This window comes from Sciurus carolinensis, chromosome 1 (assembly GCF_902686445.1).
Source record: "Sciurus carolinensis chromosome 1, mSciCar1.2, whole genome shotgun sequence".
NCBI classification, from domain to species: Eukaryota; Metazoa; Chordata; class Mammalia; order Rodentia; family Sciuridae; genus Sciurus; species Sciurus carolinensis.
In genome coordinates this window covers 35,674,472-35,690,664 of record NC_062213.1, presented here as the reverse complement: position 1 = coordinate 35,690,664, position 16,193 = coordinate 35,674,472, and positions in this window count along the sequence as shown.

Genomic DNA, 16,193 nt, shown 5'->3' with positions numbered 1-16,193 from the left:
ATGAAATTAATATATAAATATATAGTTGGTTTTGCCTTCTCCTATAACTTGGTTTAGAACTTTGACAAGTGACCTGTGTCTCTGGATAGAGATCTTAGAAATATTTGACATGTCTCAGTCCTATACTGAATTCTAGTTAAATATTTCAAGATGGCTTTGGTCAGCCAAGCCTGACGGCTGGAATGCAAACATGAGCAAATCACTAAGAAAAATAATTAAAACCCTTACTTTGGATATGCAGCTTGGAAACCAGCATATCTGTTGAACATATTAACAATGACTCATAACCACATGAGTTAAATATACTGAAGAATTAAGTGTTTAGCTCATAGTTCTGGATGTGCAGAGGTCTGGGATTACTATAATTCCAACAGAAAATTGGGATTGAATTAGATATACTGGACATGACTCCCAACTTCAAGGCCAAGAGTTTGCTAATAATGCACCCTGTTGAGCTGAGACATAAGGGGAACCTCCCTGTCTCCATCTTTCAGTTTTCCAAGAGTCTGTCAGGCAGGAGGGGAAAAATATCTTTGCAGCAGCTCATGGTGCAATTTGGATTCTTACTTCTGATGCAAAGTCCAAGAATCTTGGAGCAACAGCAGTCCTTGTGACAAGTTGTAAGGGAAAGGAAAGGCTTCTTTGGGAATACCCAGGAGCCCCAGATAATCCAACTCGTATTTGGACCTTCTGAATCTACCAAAGCAGGGGAGAGTTCATCCCTGGCACACTGTCATCTTACATCTCAGCATATTCCTAACCATGGGAGTCGCGTATTTACAGTGGTAGACTCCAGAGCTCTTAGCCCCAGGGTTGAACTATCTATTCTAGAAAGGAACGGATATACAATTGACCTTAAACTACAAATGCTGACAGGGTATGATCTTCTTGGATACATGGACAATCAATTTTAATAAAAATAGACTACTGATCCATGAGATAATGGATGAGTCTCAAAAACATGATGAGTTAAGGAGACCAGACACAAACAAGTAAACAAAGAGTCCCTCAAGTGGATGAGTGAAAAGTAGGACTACTAAGGGGTCAAAATGTTGTACTGACACATGTGGCACCTCTTCATAGAATGTGCAGGTGTAAGTTACCTATTTGAACTTCATTCAAAGCTCTGAGAAAAAGGAACAACCGTCTCTTTTTTGGACCAGGGATTGAACCCAGGGGTGCTTAAACACTGAGTCACATTCCCAACGCCTTCTTTAATTTTTTTTTTTTTTTTTTTTTTTTTTTTTGAGACAGGATCTCGCTAAGTTGCCTAGGGCCTTGCTAAGCTGTTAAGACTGACTTTGAAGTTGTGATGCTTCTGCCTCAGCCTCCTGTGCCACTGGGATTATAGGCATGCACCACAGTGCCCAGCTGGAACAACCATCTTTAACACACCTGTGTTCTCAACCAAAAGCTGTTGGGTCCAAGTCACCATCTATTGCCCTACACTGATTCATTGCAGAACCTCTATTTACTCAAGTAGCAATTCTATTCCACATGGGGAAAATGGTCCTAGGAGTTTCTTCTTGATCTGCCTATAAATCTACTGTGCTTATCTTGGTCCCCCTGTTCATGATTCTTTCAGAGATGTGTATGTGACTGGCTTCTGGCCAACGAGATGTGGGGAGAATGGGGATTTCTAAGAAAGATTCTTTTCCTCTTCAGAAGGAGGTAAGACAAGAGCTGGTCCTTTTCTTTTTCTAGATATTGTGGCATTCAGCAGAGACAGCTCTCTCCTTAGGGAGATGACACATTAGGACAAAGGTGAGATCCTAAGAATGACAGAATATAAAGATGAGAACAAATTTAAGTCCTTGATGACACTGTGGTTGAATCACTGAATTAAATAATCCTGGATATGCTCTCCTTCTGAATTTGTTATTAAGAGGAAAATATAAATTTCCTTATTAAGTCAGGATGAGTTGATTTTCTATTATTTGCTGCTGAAAGCATCTTAACTGACTTAACGATCAACTAACTCCTTAGAGATGATTGATATGTACCCCCCAATGTAAGTCACATAAAAGACAATGTTTGTTGAAACATTATAAGAATGTACATATCAGACATTGTCATGACCTCTACTAGAAGTGCATCATGCCACACAGGTACACCAAATCTGAACTTTGTTATGCTGAAAAAAAAATGAGTAATTAAGTATGTGGGCATGGTAGGATTTGTGTGGAATAAGGAGGTCTGGGAATCAGTGATGGTTCAGAGTAGCAACAGTAGCCATCTGGCTTGGGAAGTGTGATTTATGCCAGCAGAGACTTCAACCTTCAGTGAGAAATCCTTGAAAATTCTGCTATAAACATGAGGGAACAAAGCAGAACAGGACAACGGATAAGCTGGGATCTGGTGAAGACTAATCAGTTACTGAGCCTCCCAAACAAAATGTTGACATTTTTTTGTTATGCTCAGTATTTCTGTGCTCTTTGGTGCCACTCCACATGGATACTCTTGGAATATTGCCACAGCCAAGATGGCTTTTGCAATGGCGACAATGACGAATCTAGGAAGTCTTTGCTCAAAAGACTACCCAGAGCTACAGCATCTTGGGGACCTTAGTCAATACTGTGGTATTCCACCCAATCCTATCAACTTTTAAAAAACAGACTTTAGTTTTTAGAGCCATTTTAGATGCACAGAAAAACTGAGTAGAAATGCAGAGCTTTCTCAGATGCAGCTTCTCCCACTATCAAAATTCCCCAGCAGAGCAATCCATTTGGTCCCATTGCTGAACCCGTCATGACTTATTGTAGTCACCTAAAATCTACAGGTTACACTAGGGTTCACTCTTGATATTCTCATCATTGTCCTTAAAGTCTCCTGTGCTCTGCCTGTTCATCCCCCTCGTTCCTCAACCCCTCATGTTTTACTCACCCTATACTATTGCCTTTTCCAGAGTTGGAATTACAGCATGCAACCTTTTCAGATTGACTTCTTTACTTAGTAATAGGCTCTGGGTCTTTTCATTGCTTGATAGTTCCTTTCTTTTCAGTGCTAAATAATAGTCCACTGTCTAAATGTACCACAGTTTAATCATTTACCAGCTGAACAACATCATGGTTGCTTCCAAGTTTGTGTAATTATGAATAAAGTTGCTGTAAACATCCACGTGCAGTTTTTTTGTGTGGATATAACTTTTCAATTCTTTTGGATAAACACAAAAGACTACAATTGCTGGGTTGAATGGTAAAAGTATGTTTTGTTTTGTAAGAAACTGCCAAACTCTCTTCCAAAGTGGCATTCCCATCAGCAGTGAATGAGAGGCCTCCTTTGCACTACATTCTCACCAGCATTTGGTGTGGTCAGTGTTTGGGGTTTTAGTCATTTCAATTGGTTTGTACTGAAATCTTGTGGTTTTAATTTTAAATTTCATAATGACATATGATATTGAGAATCTTTTTCATATACTTATTTGCCATATGTATCTCTTTATTGATGAGGTAGTTGTAATGAGACAAGGAAATGATAGGAATTGCTATAATTGTGTGTTATATAGTAATAATAAGCTGTATTTGGTATTTGCCTGGACTTGTAAAACTAAAATAAAGGCACCTGGTGACAAACTTGCTGTGTGGCAGGATGACACTCCTGAACAATGCCAATATGAACCTTTATCTATGATCTGAGTGGGGCTCCTGGTCTAGTCGTGTTCTGATCTTTATCAATGAAGACCAGAGCGTGACTGGGCTGAGAATCACTACTTAAACCCCTGGACTTTTGGAGCAAACTGTCAGCAGCACCATGACCAGAGGACTCCACGATGCTCTGTCTCTTGACTACCCGGCTGCTGTCCACTCCATCACTGATTGCTGATTGACCATTGTCACCGAGGCCAGAAGACTGGCCACCTCTCCAGCGGCGACAACTGCCACCCAGCCTCTGGCTTATTGGACACCCAAGGACATCCAAAGACATCTGAGGAGTTGAGAGAGGATACTGCTGAGAAGAATCCCCTCAGTCTTGCTGACTGACTTCTTGGTTAAGAGGTGTTGCATTGAGTAAGTCCATGGGGATTGGACTCTAGGTGAACAAGGGAGTGAATCTTCAATGTATTTGTGACTTGCTATTATTAGGAGTGTTAAGTTGAGTGTGCATTGCATGAATAAAATCCACTTGTTGGAACCAAACCTGATTCCTCTCTTGCTCATTGCTCACGACAGTTGTTCAGGTCTTTTGCCCATTTTTTAATGAGGTTGTTCACGTTCTTATTGTTGAACCAATATTTTCACTTCATATTGGTGACAGATTTCAGAAGCGATTGATTTCTTCCACCTGATTCTATCTATTTGCTCCAGATACTCTGAAATTTACATGGAGACAAGTTAGAATTTTAGTTCAATGCAATATAAATTATTTAAAATCTATTAGATGCCCAGCATAAATGATACAAAAAATGTGAGATACAGTCACTGATATCTTGACACTCTTTAGGAAAAATAAATATGGCAATGAAAAAATTAGACAACACTGAAGGACATGAGCAAATTTCCAAATTATGGCATCCCCTTTAAGTACTTACTGAGCCGAAGCCCTTGTCCCAGGAGCAGCAGCCACAGAGTGGTGGCCCTGCGAGTGCACCTGGGGCCCAGCCACATTGTCCACAACCTGCTGCTGCTCTTAGCCAAGCATGAGCAGGTGACCCAGGTGCTGTGCATTCAAACAGGCCACTGCTGTGCAGACCCCACCATGCAGGTGCGGGTCTCAGGTGCTCCCAGCCAGGGTTGAGGCAAGTCAGGGGAGCCAACGTGTCACCCTGTGGTTGCCAGACTGGGCCAGTGGGGATGCCCACTCCACAAAGTGCTGCAGCCTGGAACCCCCAGCATTCAAGATCCACTGACCTCAACCACTGGGAAGCTGAGATGGCAGCTAGCTGTGAGAAAATGAAAACAGGCAGAACTAAATGGAAATCAAACTCAAGGGTTAACCAATAGCATTGGTACTTTTCCAAATCCTAATTAGCATAAATATGGACCAATAGCATGAACCCAAGTGCTATATAAACCCTAGACTAGCACACTCAGGCGGCAACCTGCTGTCAGGTCCCCTGTAGCCCTATGTGAGCTCTGTTTCTATTCTTGACTAAATCCTACTCTTTTCACTCTCGCCTTCCCTAGTCAGTGAATTTCTTTCTCTGAATTTGCAAGACAAGAACTCAGAAAGAAGTTGATGGTGGGCTGCTGTGGTCTGCAGGGCATACCCCACCATCAAGAGTTCACGGCTGCAGAGGTCTGCAGCTTATGCAGATCCTTCCCTTTCCTCCAGCAGAAGTGGAGAAACAAGAGTTTCATTCTACCACTAAGTCAAAGTGCCATAATGTTTATTGTAATGATAGTTATTAGTAGTGTTTTGGAAACAAAGACCTAATAAATTTCTACCAATGGACCAATGTTTCAGGAATTTGAAGACTGTAATGAGTATAGGAAAGAATATGTGCTTGGGACAGAGCCTAAATTTTGTTTGAAGACTTGTCAAGAGATAACAAAATGCTTGTGGAAAAGTGACTGACAAGAAAATCCAGCATTGTCAGTGACATTTTCCTACTTACACAAGACTTCTCAGTAAGTGGAGCCTCACAAATGATCATTCCAAGAGGAAAAGCAGCACCTTCCATTAATACTAGATATGGGGGTCTCAGCCACATCCCACGTGGATGAGAAAAGGGTTAACTGTCGGAGGACGATGTTGGTTATAAATCAATCAATTACCCATAAACTGATCTAATCAATAAACACACAAGAGCCAATACTCTTCTTAATGAGAGGAGGCACGACGGGTGGGCCATACCAGCTCTGGCCTCTAACAACATGGAGTAGCCCAACTCTCTTTTATTTATAGTCACACGGGTAAAGGGACCTGGAACAGGAGGGGCTTCTTCTGTGATGAACATGATGGGGTGGAGTTAGGAAGCCAATTTGCTCAGGGAAACTATCATAGAACCAGGCAGGGAACCACTCCCACAGTGCCACATACTCCCCAGCAATCTGGGACAGATCTCCCTGTCTGCCTCTGTGTCCTGAGACTCAATTTCGTCTGATTCTGCTAGATGAGGATGGCTTCCCACAACTAGAATCCTTGGGGAGGTAGAAAGCAAACATATTACCGACAAGACACTCAGCAAGCAAAGAAATTTGTGCAAAGATCTATTGACTCAGAAGCTTTGGAGGTGGGGCACAGCTATCTGTTTGACAAACCTGCTAGGCGACACTCTTGTACATGGAAGTTTGAGATATGCTGCTTTAAAAAAAAAAAAATTAAGTTGTAGATGGACACAATACCTTTATTTTATTTATTGATTTTTAGGTGGTGCTGAGGATCAAACCCAGTGCCTCACACAGGTTAGGCAAATGCTCAACCACTGAGCTATAACTGCAGCACTGATATGCTGTGTTAATACATCAATCACATTCTGAGGGATCAAAGCCCCATCACTTATCCAAGATGAGCAGACACACACTCCTGAATCATCCAAAACAAGACCCCCAGAGATCATGGCTCCATTGTGGTTATGCCCCTGTGTTAGAATATTAGGAGTGCTGTAGCAAAACACCACAAACAGGGTGACTTAAACAACAGCAATGTATTATCTTGCAGCTCTGGAGGTTAGAAGTCTAAGATGAAGGTATTGGCAGATTTGGTTTCTCCTGAGAACTGTCCTTGGCTTGCAGATGGCTTCCTTCTTGACATGTCCGTACATGGTCTTTCCTCTGCACAGGCATCCCTGGTGTCTCTGTGTATCCTAATTTCCTCTTCTGATAAGGACACCAGTCAAATTGAGTTAAGGCCCTCCCTACTAGTCTCATTTTAATATCAATACCTTTTTAGAGGCCATCTCCAATCAATCACATTCTGAGGGACTGAGGGTTAGGTCTTCGACAACGAATTTGGGGGTAGAGTTGGGGAACAAATGCCCACTCTTAGCAGCATCTCAGTGTGACGATCTTTTCTTTGGCTATTCACGGAAGAATATCTGGGAAAACTGTTGACTTGAGAAACTGAGGTTCTAGAAACACCCTGCTCAGAAATCTATGTCCTCTCAGGTTTAGTTTGCTGATAAAAATGCAAATGTTCCTAGGAAGGATTAACTGGAGGGGCTCCCTGGGGGAGGGGGAAACACCTCGGAGGGACTATTGAGACTTACTGATTTAGATGACTGTGGAGCAGGAGAAAGGGAGCAATGAAAAGCAGTTGACTTAAATTTTCCAATTGTTTCTACCAAAAGAGAGGGAGAGTGGGACCAGGTGCGTGAAGAGTCCTTCCACAGCAGTGTTCAGAAGGAGAGAAGAGAACCCCTGTGATACACAATGATGTATACTCAGAGAGAATCCGAAGTGCAGGAGGTGGCTAGCACAGTTGTTAAGTGAGTGGGACATCCTCACAGTGAAAAGTCCTGAGAAAAATTCAAGAGAAAAATGATGTCCCTGAGCCCTGCTTTTTAAAGCGTAGGATCCAACCCCACTGGGCTGCCACTCTTTAACACATGTGCTACCAGCCTGTTTAGAGGGTAGACTTGAAATTTCAGTCCCTGAGATGGGCACTACCGACCAAACTCAGTTTCAGGGTTTAGGCTTTACCAATCCATACCCTCCTTCTAGGATGTCATCAGTCTTCCAAGATCAACAGCAGCTGCCGTGTGCAAACTGCCCCCAGATGGGAGACCTCATGAAGGTGCCACTGAACATTCAGATGGTGCCTGTTCTCTGGCCCACTCCCTGCCAAGGCAGCTGGACTCATACTGCAAAGCTAACATTAGCCCCCCAAAAGCATCCATTTTCATCACTTCCTGGATTGCAGCAGTAACATTCTTAAACCTGAAGAACAGTTCTTAAAAAGGTTTTAAAACCATTAACATTTCTTCCTTGATTTTTAATAGCCTTATCATACCAGCCTTGATAATTGTGAAATATGAAACAATATAATTATAATCAGTGCAGAAATACAGGACTCTGCCTCTGTCTGTATACATGAATAATGGCGGGGTGGCATTATGGGGAGATAGCCCAGGAATGTATTATTCCAGTCATCACCTTGAAATGTCATCAACGCTTAACAAAGGGTTACCAAGAAAAAACAGTTCCTGGAGACACATTAAGCAGATGCTGAGGATGTAAACTGACTTTTGGAAGAACTCTGCCTAAAAGAAGGGCAGGAAGGAACAGAACTGCTTCCTGTGATGAGCAAGGGAGCACCCACCTTACAAATTAAGGCACGTACTAGGGATTCCATTTACTTGATGAAGAGATTTCACAACGAAACCCCAAAGGAATCAAACACCAGGTCATCTCTTATAACCCCTGGTATGAGTCACATACAACTAGTGGCAGCATCTAACCTGGGGCATTTATAACCAGAAGAAAATTCATATATCAATGCTTGTCCCTGTTTAATGGCTACATGAGAATATTCAGTATCTCTCCTTATCTGATCTCAGGTGATTTTCTTCTAAAAACAATTTAGTGGTTTTCTTTTAGCAAGTGACTAACTTGATATCTACCTTGGTTCTCCTTTTCCCTTCCCATCCTCTCACTTACCCACCTTATCCTTTTCTGGCTCTGGTGCAAGCAGCTTGAGCACTGTAGAACTGTCTCTTCCAGTTCAGAGTCATCTGTAAAATTGGAAGCGTGCTTTCTACAGAACCTATAAATAACGGGGTCAAGAGTGTTAGTAAAAATAAGAATTATCAATCTAGACAAAAGTTAGAAAGAAAAGACAGTAAGAGGATGTCTGATAATTCTGATAAAAGTGCCAAAGTATTGCCAACGGGTTCTTTTGAAATCGTGGTTAGGAACATGGGAAGGGAATTTGCCTAGATTCATTTAAATTTTCTACATAATGGTTAGCAGGTCTCACCACCCATAACTTCTGTGCCACAATTGCCAATGAATTGTTTCACTAATTCATGTTTTTTCTTTGAACAGTTGCCTCTTTCTTATTTTGTACACAAACCTCTTGATCTTTCAAAATTCTATTCATTTCTATATTTTTTGAAGTCAATAAGAAATTTATTTGTTTTAAAAATTCCAAATCCTGGCATTGTCCAGAAAATTTTTTTTAATTAATTTAGTTTTTTTTTATTGTAAACAAATGGGATACATGTTGTTTCTCTGTTTGTACATTAATTAATTTAGTTTTGATACAGAGTACTTAACCCAGGATTGCTGCTTTACCACTGAGCCCTTTTTATTTTTATTTTGAGACAGAGTCTCCCTAAGTTGCTGAAGTTGCCTTAAACTACAAGCCTTCTGCCTCGGCCTCCCAAATTTCTAGGATTACAGGATTTCTAGTATTATAGGTCTGTGCTACCACACTCAGCTATTTATAATTGTTATAAAGTTGAATTGCTGAAACTTGTTCACTGAAACAATTTGACTACATTAATGTTTTACATCCCCACATTCATATTAAAAATTCACACTCAAAATGGACTTATGTACCCTATTTTTCCCACTTGCAATCATATACTTAGGTATTTTTTGACCCCGTGGGGGGGAAAATTTAACATTCAGAACTACCAATAACAGGAAGAAGAGAAAAAAATCTTTTGGAGAATGAAATGTTTCCCATCATAGTGAATTCTTAAGTATGTTCTCCAAATATGCAGCATGCTAGTTGGATGTCTTTTGGCGTAATTGTTACAAGTATGGCATGAATAGCACACAGGTTGATGTATTCAAGGTGAAGAAGCCAATCAGATAGACCTCACCTGCCTCCTGCAAAGTACGGATAACTGCGATCAGAAAAAGCAGATCAGTTTTGAAGTCCTGAACAATTTTCTCACATCAAACGCTGGAAGTTTGCGAATCTGAAGTTTAGTGGACTTGGATAACAGAATGCCACAGTACGAGGCCTATAACGATGAGGTTTGTTCACCCCTCCAGTAGATGGCGCATTTTGTAGCCAGCTGTTTCCGGGGCGCTTTATCACAGGAAGATTTCGGGCATTCTGATTTATGCGAGCCTTGGTAGAAAGACCACCTTTCTTAACCTGCTTCTCCTTCCGCTGGAGCTCAGCAAGGTAAAGGCAGCCCTGACCAGCTATAGTGGCAGCAGTGCGGCAGTAGCTGCGAACACAATTCAAATCTATTGATCTTTCTCCCTCTTCTTACTAGTCAATTCCCATTTTGTCACTTCTTACCATTCCCTAGTAGACACTTTTGGGAGAGGTGAAACCGTATTGAGTTTGCTCTGTCATTTGCTAAAAACTTTGCAAATATTATTGACTTGTTATAATTTCTATTATAATGCTCTGACTTTATAGCAACAAAGCAATCACATTGATAACACTCAGGGGAGTTGAAGAAGGAAACAAGAATCCATGGTTCAGCTGATGCAGTTGGAGATTTGTGGAGGGAGACTGGAGAACTGGATGTATTTTGTAAACCTAAATGGGGATGCAATTCCAAAAACCTTGCTTACTTTGGCTTCCTTTTATCATAAAACAGGCGGTTCTTTGTACCTTGAAAGAGACACACAGGCTGCAAAGAGTCATCTGAACTGCCTAGAAATGCCTTTAATCTTGACCATTTTCAAACCCAGATCTCCATGGTGAACAATTTTCTGAGAATTTCTTACAATACAGAGTCTGTTCAGAGGATGCTGATTAAAAAAAAAAAAAAAAAAAAAAAAAAAAACCTCTGTACACAGGGCATAATGAAGAGGGGAAGAACGTACCCAACTTCGGGTAACTTAATAAAAAGGAAGACAATTTGACAGGAAATGAAAGACTACCCAAGTTGAAAGCATGCACCATGCTATGATTGAAAATAAATGAAATGCAGTTCTTCCAGGTCTAGCAGACCAGAGTTTGCCCTCCAGCATGGCAAAGGATGTCAGCTTCCAGTTATATAAATATGCAGAAATAAAAGATGATAGCTGTGCACTATTCTTACTTAATTGAAGGCCAGAGACTTTGGGTCATCTTTCACCAATGATTTAGGCACTATACTTTTCCATCAACTTGTATTCTCTTTATTTTTTTTTAATTTTTTTTTAGTTGTTGATGGGGCTTTATTTTATTTATTTATTTATATGTGATGCTGAGGATGGAACCCAGTGCCCCACACATGCTAGGCAAGCGCTCTGCCACTGAGCCACACCCCCAGTCCTCCTATTCTCTGAAGACTGTAACATTTCTAACCACTGTGACCTGGTAAGACTTGGTACAGAGTGTAGGTAATCATTGGATAGCAAATTAAACAGCCTGGTAACCTAGATATGTAGGAATGTGGAGAAGCCACCACTTTGCTGGATATTAAGGCTGACTGTGTGTGTACATGTGAACATGAGTCAATGGAGGGCAGAATTCAATATCCCTTTTCAGGACTGTTTGCCTGTGAATCCATTCTTCGCGTTTTCCTGCTCTGCTCTGACCTTGGCAGTTTATTTGCCAGACCTTTGTTTTACAGGCCTGCAGTTGGGTTTGACCAATCAGAGACTGGACAGTGGGAATAGGAGAGAAGCCAGGGTATTGCTCATCTTTCTGTGGTACAGGTGGCTCTTCTGTCAGTGGCTTCATCTCTTTTGTGATTTCAGCTTCTGGTGGACAGCCCAGCATAGTTCCAGCTTTGACTGGAAGCCTTAAGAATCCCTAGCTTAGGGGAGGGTAGCAGCTTATAGTTATGGCCAATTTTAGGGTTGCCTAACTGTCCTCTATTTAACATGTAGCTTGCGTGGGTGGCCAACTTTTTGTACAAAAAATTACTTCTGCTTAAATTCTTAGAGTTGTTTCTGTTTCCCATTTGGACCCTTAGAGAAACAACTGATGCATAGATTAGGTGCCATTCCATGAATCATGCCTTCTTCTCATTCTGTATGGAATTCTTAACCTATCTAATTGTTTTAGTCAGCTTTTTCACTGCTGTGACTAAAAGACCTGATAAGAACAATTAGAGGAGGAAAAGTTTATTTGGGGGCTCACGATTTCAGAAGTCTCAATCTATAGACAGCTGGCTCCACTCTTCAGGACTGAAGGTGAGGCAGAACAATATGGCAGATGAGTGTGACAGAAGGAAGCAACTCACATGATGATCAGAAAGCAGAGAGAGAGAGAGAGAGAAAGAGAGAGAGACACAGAGAGACACAGAGAGAGCGACTCCATTAGGCAGATACAGAATATATACCCCAAAGGCATGCCCCCCAATGCCCCACCCCCTACCTGCCTTCAGTTACCACTCAGTTAATTCTGTCAGGTGATTAATTCACTCCTAACCCAATCATTTCACCTCTAAACCTTATTGCATTGTGTGACACATAAGCTTTTGGGGGACACATCATATTCAAATTATAAAACTAATAAAAGTAATAATGGTTAATTTGTCTTGAGCACAAGAACCATTGTGCTAAGGCAGCAGTCTCCCAATTGATCCTCATGCAATCCTTTGAAGAAGGTACTGTCACTATCCTCATCTGAGAAACTTGAAGTGCAAATAGATCTTAAACAATTTTTCCAAGTCATGCTCCTTAAGAAGTATAGTCAGAATTCAACTGAGATGAATATAATTTCAGTCTATCACTTTTAATCATTCTATTCTATTGTCTTTGACATGTTGTATTTATGAAAAAAATATATACAAAGGTCAAATATCTTAAAATCAAAACCAACATACATGGTACAACAACAACAACAAAAGAATTTGTTAACCATGTAACTGAAAAGTACAAGTTCACTTTGGGATAGGGTCTTTCTTTTTCTTTAGTTTTTGAAAAGAGCGCTTTCCAGTGGCAGACAAAATAGTCATTGGTCTTTGATAGCCCCAAATTCAGACTCATACTCCTCCAGTTTAGCAGAAAGGCCAGTATTTACTGAGAATGGTTTTGTTTTGTTTGGTTTGGTTTTTGATACTAGAGATTGAACCCAGGGGCACTTAACCACTGAGCCACATCCCCAGCCCATTTTATTTCATTTTTATTTTGAGACAGGGTCTCACTAAGTTTCTTAGGGTCTTGCTAAGTTGATAAGTGTGTCTTTGAACTTGCAATCCTCCTGACTCAGTTTCCCAAACAGATGGGATTACAAGAAGTACCACTGAGTCCAGCCCCACCTCTTTTTATTTTTTACTTTGAGACAGGATATCACTGAGTTGCTGAGGGTCTCAATAGGTTGCTGAGGTTGGCCTCAAACTTCCTCCTGCCTCTCCATCCTGAGTTGCTGGGATTACAGGAGTATGCCACCACGCCAGGCCTGAGGATAGTATTTGTTGTTGTCGTTGTTTTGAAAGAAGTCCCAATAAGACCTCTTATTAGGCTGTTTTTGGGATCTTCTGTTCATCTCTAAACCAATTACTGTGACAAAGTGAATGAGGTCCTTAATAGCTGGGGGCCTGGATAATATACCCCACTTCTGTGTCAAACCCCCACTGGACCTACATGGAATGGGCTCCTTATTCTAAAGAAAGATTCTTTCACCAAAAGAAATCTAAGTGGCTCTAAAAGGACAAAAGGCAAGGAATGTCCAACTGAAGAGAGTCCCCTTTTCCTCCTTGACCTCAGAAATTTAATGACATTCCTAGTTATTCCTCACCTTTCACAAATGATGTTTGAATTATATTTTCCTCATTTTGTACGTTTCTAGTTTTTATATTGGCACTCACAGTTATTTTCTATTTTCAACGGGAAACCCTCCTTTGTACTCTACTCTAACATGCTGGGCCTGGAGGTTAAAAACTACATTTCCCAGAGGTCCTTCCAGCTGACTTCCTGATATGGTCTAGTGATGGAATAACTAGAGGCATTACAAGGAGATAGGAAGAAAAAGGGAACTTCTTGCTACTGAGTCCTACTAGCCTGATGCTGACTTCAGAGGACAGAATCTGCTGTAGCCGCCAGCTTCTCTTTCCACTTCCAGCACCAGCTGAGCTGCAGCCCCTTCAGAGGTACCAACACCAGCTGGCCTTTCTCCCTTGGTAGTTCAAACCCTGTGCACTCAGCACCCAACAAGAAGTCTAAGAAATGATCGTGCACCAACTGGGCAGGCATGAACCTTTCTCCAGGCCCAACTTTCCAGAACTTCCCCACAGACACCTGTTCTCTTGTTTCTCCAGCCTGGAGGGGAGGGCAACAGGGATAAGCCGCTTCCTTCGGTATCTGTCTGGTTTTCTCTGCATCCTGTCTTTCTGGGGAACCAATTTTGTATGTTAAATGCTTTCTAATTAAAATATCCAGTATGGCTTATGTCACTACTCAAGTTCTGCTGTCTTAATTCCAGTGATTATCCCATTGCTCCTTTAAAAAATTGACAATTTAAGCCCATTTATTTCCATGTATATTTTAACTACACTAAGTTTACAAGACCCTCTCCCTAATATTACCACTGTTCTTGATTCTTCTTGCCAAATACAAAATAGTCAAGCAATTATGCAAAAACTGCTATACGAAGCAAATGCTGCTGAAACTGAACTTTTGACTGGCAGGTAGCAATCATATGACACTTTGAAATGTGAAGTGTTCATCATTAACTGATACATAAAGGATGCACTTAGCACATAAAGAGTGATTGAGAGTTAAGTGAATGTGTAATATTTTAAAAGTTAAAAACTATTTGTATTTGCTTTCCTGTAAAGGACGTATATATAGAATTTTGGAGGCTGACTCCTGCCAAAAATTCAATTAGAATATTTTTAATGATCATTTTATTTTGGCCAAGCCTGATAACAATTTATGTTACAGGGAGGCAAGAGATGAAAGTCAAAAGCTTTGAGTCATAACTAATTGCTTCTACATAGGAGGCAGAATTCTACGATGGCATCCAAGTTTCCCACCTCCTTAAGTATAAACCCAATATAAACCCTCCCTGGAGTGTCAGTGAACCTGTGAATATGATCTATGTCACTCTCATGATTATTTTACATTGTATAGCAGAAGGGATTTTTACAGAAGTAACTAAGGTCCCTAATCAGTTGACATTGACTTAATCAAAAGGAAATTATCTTGGGTGGGCCTGACTTAACTGTATGAGCCTTTATAAAGGACTGCACCCTTCCTGAAATCAGAGCTTTAATATGTGAAATAGAGTTCCTTTGGAGGGGCCACCTGGCAAGGACTTGACACCAATCACTGGTAGCCGAGGATGTTGATTAGACCATAGATAGCAAGAAAACTGGAATCTCGATCATACAACCATAGGAAATAAATTCTTCCAACAACTTACGGAAGCCTGAGAGGGGAATTCCCCTAGACAAACTTCCAAGGATGAAGCACCTGAGGACGACTTGATTTGGCCTTGTTTGATGCTGAGTAGAGGATATAACCAGGTGCGCTGGAATTCTAGTCCACAAAAACTGGGAGATAATAAATCTCTACTGTGTTAAATCACTAAGTTTATTATAATTTGTTACAAAATAATAGAAATGTAGGGGATTCAATTGCAGTAGCAGCAAAATACTACAATAAGAAATATATAAGACCTAAATTTAAAAATTGCAAAGCTTTGCTGATTCATGAAAGAGGATTTGGAAAAATGAGGAGATATGTTAAGTCCCTAGAAGAAAGATTAAATGTTTTAAAGATGCCCAATAATTTTTATGACAATAAGAAATATATTCATAACCTAATAGAAAAATAAAAATACTTGTTTTTCTTTTCAACTAACAGTCAGATGGCCTCCAATGCCACTTGACAGTGAAAGAAATGTTGAAAGACTTGGAAATAGCCAATATTCTTTAAAATGGTCAATAAATATAGTCAGTTTTTAAAGCAGCAAACATTTATACAGAAATATTTCAGACTAATGTGTGTATCCAGATGTGAGGCCTCATACACTACTGAGTATTCATAGTGGTATGATTTTTGTAAAATATAATTTTATATTATATATCAAGAGCCTTAAATATTCTATCCTCTCTGATGTAGTAATTCCACTTCTACTTTCTATCCTTAGAAAATAATTAGATGTGTGCAAAATAATTTCATAGAATGACAAATGCAGTATTATTTATAAGTTGAAAATAACCTATGGGGTTCAGGATGTGGCTCAGTGATACAGCACTTGCCTAGCATACATGAGGCCCTGGGTTCAATCCCTAGTTAAAAATAAAAAAATTAAAAAGAAGAAAGACGGAAAGACAGAAAAGAATCTATGATAATAACTTTTCCCACATGTGTCCCCCAAAAGTTCATGTGTTGAAAATTTAAATCCCAAATTCATATGTTAATGGTATTTGGAGGTGGGCCCTTTGGGAGATAATTAGGATT